This window comes from Coregonus lavaretus (assembly GCF_964263955.1).
Source record: "Coregonus lavaretus genome assembly, contig: HAP1_SCAFFOLD_1543, whole genome shotgun sequence".
Lineage (NCBI taxonomy): Eukaryota > Metazoa > Chordata > Actinopteri > Salmoniformes > Salmonidae > Coregonus > Coregonus lavaretus.
Genome location: NW_028163675.1, coordinates 78,898 through 87,020, shown reverse-complemented (window position 1 = coordinate 87,020; position 8,123 = coordinate 78,898).

Below are 8,123 nucleotides of genomic sequence, written 5' to 3'. Positions count from 1 at the left end.
ATATGACACATCTCACCAGCACATTGAAATACATTTTTCCACAGCTCCTTCAAGTGGCCAGGTTGGGTAAATGTATGATATACACAGGGGTTATTAAAGGTGCAATCTGCAATAGTTACTGCTATTCTATGTTCATTACAATTAACCATATATTATAATAACCCATTGATTATTGAAGAATATCATTTCTTAACGTCTCATTCGCGTAGAACAACTGCCTTACCGTGTAGCTCAGTTGGTAGAGCATGGCGTTTGCAAAGCCAGGGTTGTGGGTTCCTTTCCCACGGGGACCATTATGAGAAAAAAATGTATGCACACTAAGTCGCTCTGGATAAGAGAGTCTGCTAAACGACTAAAATGTTACACAATCATAACTGAAAATATGAGTCTGTTTTACAGCTTGAAAATACCTCTGTTTAAAACTATCATGTTGATCTCACAATAGAGAAATCTTTCCATCAGTCTGAATGTAGGATTAATAGCTAGGCTATATCATATGGATAGAGAGGACCGCAGAGTACAACCGCTTCTCCTTTTAATCAAAAAAATAATAATCAATCATCTCCTTTTTATTAGTGTCCCATTTGCTCTACAATCCTGGCACACGAGGCATCCTTTTATATCAATGATAACAATGTCTGGCTTTTTACACCACAAAAAGGGGGGAGGAGGAGGAGTATGTGATGAGCTGATGAAGAGAAGAAGGCCCGTAGTAGACAACCCAGCCATTTTACCCATAATGCACTCATTGATTGGCGCAGGCAGCTGTGGGGCCTGTTTTTGTCTGTGGCAGACAGTGGTGTCAAGGACATCTGGATGTTACTTTATAAGACTGCCTTGTTTGTCCCCTCTGGGACTCCATACAGTGATTAGTAGAGCTACTAAGTACACTGTAAACTAGTCTTTGAACAAGATGGCTGACCAGGTCAGTGTTTATTTGGATATCCATGCAGGGGGGGGGGGGACCTCTGACAGTAAATGCACAGAGGTAAAACCCCATCCCCATGGAAATAGCCCCTATACCTCCTACTGCTGCCAGGGGCCAGTTGGGCCTTTGATATGGCAGGGCCCCCTTCGAGGACACCTCAGCCTCCACCTACTGAGACTGACCTCTATTCTGCCATGGCCCTACTGACCTCTATTCTGCCCCTACTGACCCCTATTCTGCCCCTACTGACCCCTATTCTGCCCCTACTGACCCCTATTCTGCCCCTACTGACCCCTATTCTGCCCTGGCCCTACTGACCCCTTTTCTGCCCTGGCCCTACTGACCTCTATTCTGCCCTGGCCCTACTGACCTCTATTCTGCCCCTACTGACCCCTATTCTGCCCCTACTGACCCCTATTCTGCCCTGGCCCTACTGACCCCTTTTCTGCCCCTACTGACCTCTATTCTGCCCTGGCCCTACTGATCCCTATTCTGCCCCTACTGACCTCTATTCTGCCCTGGCCCTACTGACCCCTATTCTGCCCCTACTGACCTCTATTCTGCCCCTACTGACCCCTATTATGCACTGCCCCTACTGACCCCTATTCTACCCTGGCCCTACTGACCCCTTTTCTGCCCTGGCCCTACTGACCCCTTTTCTGCCCTGGCCCTACTGACCTCTATTCTGCCCTGGCCCTACTGACCTCTATTCTGCCCTGGCCCTACTGACCCCTATTCTGCCCTGGCCCTACTGACCTCTATTCTGCCCTGGCCCTACTGACCTCTATTCTGCCCTGGCCCTACTGACCCCTATTCTGCCCTGGCCCTACTGACCCCTATTCTGCCCTGGCCCTACTGACCTCTATTCTGCCCTGGCCCTACTGACCTCTATTCTGCCCTGGCCCTACTGATCCCTATTCTGCCCTGGCCCTACTGACCCTATTCTGCCCTGGCCCTATAAAAATATACATAACAGGGGAGAGGAGCAGGGGCAGGGTTAGCTACCCCTGATGTTTTGGTGCTTTTATGGCTGGGGGTATATTGTATCCTGAACAGCTCTGACCTGTCCTCTCCATGCTAGCTACCGGCCACCTCAGCTGCTGCTGTAAACTCCACACTTAACAGAGAGAGAGAGAGAGTGTGTGTGTGTGAGTATGAGAGTATGTGAGTGTCTGAGTGTGGAAATCAGTGTGAAGTGTGTCACTGTGTGTGTGTGTGCTTGTTGCCCTCTCCTCTCAGTGCTGTAGCCCTGTGATCAGTAACTGCTCTCAATTATCCTATTGTCTGCTGCTCCTTTCAGCTAGGGGTTAAACTCTTAGCAGCTCCCTTTGAAGTCATCATCCCTTTATCTCAAGCCAGACCCAAGAATTTTGGGGAGGACAATGGAAAATGAAACCAAGAGGGAGGCTTATGGCAATTATCAACTAGGGCCCGTGAGTACAAGGAAGTGTGAATGTCCAAGGAAGTGTGAATGTCCGTTTGGAGAGAAGGTGGGGGGATAGAGTGAGAGAGAGACAGAGAGGACATGGGTTTACTGTTTCTAATTTGTTTGGTGTGTACACACCAGAGGCAACAAAACTCCAAAGAGGAAATGGTGGCTCCCTCATTTAAAGAGGTGACAACAGGGGGACAATGCCTTTAAAGGAGCCAGGAGAGGGGGAAAGAGAGAGAGGATGACAGGGGGTGAGAGGAGAGGAAGAGAGATGGAAGGAACGGACAACAGCAGCAGGGGGGCAGAGGAAGGGAAGAAGAGATGGAAGGATTGGACAACAGGGGGACAGAGGAGAGGAGGGCAAGAGGGGGAAAAGAGATGGAACGAAAGGAGGAGAAGGAGAAGTGCAGTTGTCAGCAGAATCAGATGGCATGCTGTGAGAGAGCCGGGAGAGCAGACAATTAAAGTGTGGAGTTAAGAGAGGCTTTGAAGTTGGACATGGTGCCTAATACCCTTAGAATGAGAAGGGCAACAATTCACCAGCTTGTTATGTGGCTGTTTAGAAGGGAGGAGGAGAGAAGAGCGTGTCTTGTTAAAAGGTTCAATTTTAGGAAAATATACTTTAATTTCAACCCCAAATAGCCTCTGAAGGATTGTGGTGGCACAGCGGCAGCTGTAGTGTGGGAGTATAGGAGTTCAACAGTAACCAGTGCATTCTGATGAGGAGTGACTGTGTGAGAAATGGTGAGGCTGGGTAGAGGAGCGAGAGAGAGAGAGAAGAGATAATGAAAGAGAGAGGGAGAGAGGGGGAGAAGAAAGAAGTAAAAGAAAAGAAGTAGGCCTCGAGAAAAAGAGAGAGGTTATTATTGAAGGTTATTTATTGGTCTTTTCCACCCATTTTTAATCCCAAATTGTGCATGGCTTTTAAGTCTACCAATGTATAGAAACAATGTGGGATGCACAGTCAAATCCCATTTGGGCCATGAAGCTCTCCTCTCTAATGACTTTCATTTCCTCTTACTGCCTCTCTTGCTCTGACCCTCTCTCTGGGGTTGAGGGCTGATGGAGACACGTTTCAGAGAGGGTGTCACTATTTGGCCATGCTGGTAAGGACAGAATGTAAGCCTACAGCACTTTCTGAGGTGTTCACTACAATAAAATGTGTGGTTGATCGCAGACAGACATCCATATCTGGACTGCGAGAAAGGGCAGAAGTATGGAACGCTGTGACCACAAATCTGACCTTAACCCTCACTCTAAGGATATCTCTAACCCTAAACAAACGTGCATTGGAATATGAACAATGTCACAAATTTGTCCTTTCTAATAGCTACCTCTCAGATAGATCCACTTTCTGCTTCCTGTTTCTCCACTACTGTGGTCAGGATTATCACCATGGTGATGGTGGACCATAGTCTGATGTGGAAACACAACCTGAAGGTTGACAGGGAACAGGCCACAAAGGCTTTAGTTTAATGGCCTGAAGGTTGACAGGGAACAGGCCACAAAGGCTTTAGTTTAATGGCCTGAAGGTTGACAGGGAACAGGCCACAAAGGCTTTAGTTTAATGGCCTGAAGGTTGAGAGGGGACAGGCCACAAAGGGTTTAGTTTAACAGCCTGAAGGTTGAGAGGGGACAGGCCACCAAGGGTTTAGTTTTATGGCCTGAAGGTTATAATAATAATAATAATAATAATATGCCATTTAGCAGACGCTTTTATCCAAAGCGACTTACAGTCATGCGTGCATACCAGCTGAGCTACAGAGGACCACAAGGTTGAGAGGGGACAGGCCACCAAAGGTTTAGTTTAACAGCCTGAAGGTTGAGAGGGGACAGGTCACCAAGGGTTTAGTTTAACGGCCTGAAGGTTGAGAGCGACAGGCCACCAAGGGTTTAGTTTTATGGCCTGAAGGTTGAGAGGGGACAGGCCACCAAGGGTTTAGTTTTATGGCCTGAAGGTTGAGAGGGGACAGGCCACCAAGGGTTTAGTTTTATGGCCTGAAGGTTGAGAGGGGACAGGCCACCAAGGGTTTAGTTTTATGGCCTGAAGGTTGAGAGGGGACAGGCCACCAAGGGTTTAGTTTTATGGCCTGAAGGTTGAGAGGGGACAGGCCACCAAGGGTTTAGTTTTATGGCCTGAAGGTTGAGAGGGGACAGGCCACCAAGGGTTTAGTTTAACGGCCTGAAGGTTGAGAGGGGACAGGCCACCAAGGGTTTAGTTTAACAGCCTGAAGGTTGAGAGGGGACAGGCCACCAAGGGTTTAGTTTTATGGCCTGAAGGTTGAGAGGGGACAGGCCACCAAGGGTTTAGTTTAACGTCTCATACTAGGCCTAGACTTCTATACCCATACTCTCATATTCAGTATAATACTAGCTAAGATATTTCATAGCATTATTACACAAATGAATGACTCCTTTAAAACATGTATTAGCCATGCCTAGCCGTAGACTGTCTGGGCTGATAAAATGTGGTGTGTCTATAAATATATGATGAGCGTGTTGAGGTACATTTTAAGTTCATACCAAGTGTATTGCTGGAGGGTAAGACAGACAGAGGGAGGAGGGAGGAAGAGAGGAAGAGAGAGATAGAGACAGACAGCGATAGGTACAGAGAGGGAGAAAGAGAGATACAGAGAGAAAGAAAAGAGAGAGACAGACAGACAAAGACAGATATGTACAAACATAAGCGAAGACTTGACTGGAACCAGACCTTTCTGTTCAGGTCTGGCCTGGGTGGAGTTGAGTGGAATAGAGTGGAGTAGAGAGGAACTATACTAGCGCCCTGCACAGTGTCCCGTTCTGGGCCTCACACTATCAGCCCTGACAAAACTCCATCCTGCAATCACACAAATGAACTGAGCCCATTGATCCCATGTCACTCAGACACCCCAGCTAGCTGCTATCTATCCCAGTGTCTAACAGCCATCCCTGGTCTCGTGTGTATGTGTGTGTGTGTGTGCCTCTCAGGCGGTTACCGTATCAGCATCACTGCAACTCAGGGACCACTCAGGAGTTGAGTGACGGCCTGGAAAAAACTAGCAACACTGTTTGCCGTCAACATCAGCTATCAGCGCCATATCAACCTCTAGAAATGGAGTAGAGAAAAAACATGACGGGAAACACAGAATAAATAAATCGTGAGGAGATAAAGAGTGAGGAAACGCTGCTGTGTGTGTGTGTGTGTGTGTGTGTTTGTGTGTGTGAGAGGAGATGCTGTAGTGATAAACAGGGTTATTTATGCAGGCAGTTTGTGTAGAGTGGTGCAGCCAAACACAGGTCTCCCGGGAACTAAGTCAGAAAACAACTCTATAAAAAGATCCACTGACTTTACTAGCGTGTTAACACACACACATAGTTGTACACACACGCACACACACAGTCGTACACACACACACACACACACACACACAGTCGTACACACATACACGCACACGTGTACACAAACACAGTCAATCAGAGGTGTCAATACAGAAGAAGAGAGAGCAGAGACAGCAGACTTCCACACATCACCATGCATAACCCACAAACTATACTAGCAGGACAGCAAGACAACTCAACCTCAAATCACCTTGCAATTCCCTAAACAGTACCCCTATGACCTTTCGCCATTCCAGAGACCATATCCCAAAACAGAAATTGCTCATCACTCAAGACCCTTGTGCTTCATGGATTTGGAACTAACAAATCCCCAGCACACACTTTCTTTGGGATTGCCTGGGTGTGCTTCGGTTCTGTGCCACCATGCGGAGGGATACGGAACTCTGGGACAGTGGAACATGCCTGTCTCCCTTTTATGATGTCACGGTGTCGGCACTCCCTCTGTCTCTGATGGGGAGATAACACAGAGAGGAGGAGGGAGGAAAGGAGGAAGACCTTTCATCTATGCAGTTGGGTTGGCTGTGTGGAAGAAGTGTCATAAAGGTTCTCTCAGTTCTTTTATGTACAGACAGATATAAAGGAGTACATTCTTGGCATCTCAACAGTCTGAAGTGACTTGGTGGAACACAGTATGACATAAGATAATATGGTGGAATGTCTATCAGTAATTTGACACCTGTCTAGTCCATTCACATCAATGTAGATGAAAGTTACTTTAGACTATTGACATGCATCCTAAATGTAAATGAGCTAATCGGGCCATGCCTCCAACAGGAGAACAGGAAGTACAGATGGTCACTTCCTCCTCTGACCTTTAGCTCCAATGCTCCAGCCTGGGCCTCATGCAAAGCCTGAGTTATGAACACACACACACCCTAAAGCTGAGCTCATTCAGACAACCCAAACATACACACACACACACCTTCACATCCAAAACCATTGACTCCACTCTTCCCACAAACACACCCCTAACCTCCAACCACCCATTAACCCCACCTTCTCTGCTAGCACACCTCATACAGAAGGGTCACACACGTTCTCTTAGGACAGTGGTTCCCAACCTTTTTCGGTTACTCTACACCAACTGCATTTTGCTCTGCCTGAAGTACCCCTCATGTGCATTTTACCAGTAAGCCAATGGTCTCATGAGTCTTCTCAAGTGCCCTCTGTGGACAGGCCAAGTACCCCCCAGGGGTCCTAGTACCCCTGGTTGGGAACCACTGTCTTAGGATGCAAAGGTTGTGGAATGAGAGTCCTCCGTGCTCTCCTTCCACAAACAACAGATCTACAAAGGCTTGGTGCCCAAATACTAAATTCCTGTTCCTGTCGGTCTGAAAGTCTCTCTCTGCCCAGGCAGCAGAATCAGCACATAAAATAAATACGGAGTGGTGTAGTGTTACACTTAGAAACCGTAGAGCAGGTCACGGACAATGGAATTTTGAGGAAGTGCGCAACAGCACGCGTACAAGAAAAGCAATTCCAATGCAAATGGGGACGCAGGGCTTGTTTGAAATCAAATCTGCTGTTTTGGAACATCATAATAATGCCTCAAACCTAACCCATCTTCTTCCAGGAAATGAGGATTCCCTTGAACCGGCCAGCATTGAAACCAATGCATTCCTCCTTGACCAGAATAATATGATATGTAATAAGAGTGGTAACCTACACTGGCCTCTCCCTAAACACACACACACACACACACACACACACACACAGGTTATCATCCTTACCAGCCTCGCTCCGCAGGCATCTGAGACTTGGCCTGGAAATCAATCAAACCCACTATGCAGTAGCAATGTTTACGCTGTGTCTGTTCACAAAATATTGTGCTTGCACAATCCTTATTCTTAAATCTCAAAGCATCTACTTGTGACGGGAGTTTGAAAAAGTAGTAATAGTGCTAGTTGTTTTCATGTTATTCAAAACCATTGTGTTATTTTATTTGACTAGGGGAGACTGCTTAAATACAGCAATGCCACAAACGGCTGCCATTTAACGGACAGGAACGTCTGAGGAGATCATGGTTTCCAGTGGTGACAATGGTATCAGCCAGAGTCATGTCATGCTACTGTGAAATCAGAAACAGTACTAAACTACTGTTCTGTTTGGCTGGATGTTCTACCAATACTACCAGAGGTCTATCTGCACCAACCACAAACCCCCAATACAACAGAACTACTGTTTAGAATAGAAAATGTCCACCATGCTCCAATGGGAGCAATGAAGATTCAAGGTCTCTGGCTTGGTCGTAAAGAGTAGATCTCACTTGGTCGCAAGCTGAGGTTATGTGTCAACTCAAAAAGAATACAACATTTTTATTAAATATGGGATCAAACACTGTTTTAAGATGATAAATTATGTGTCAATTGAAATCAAACAAATTAA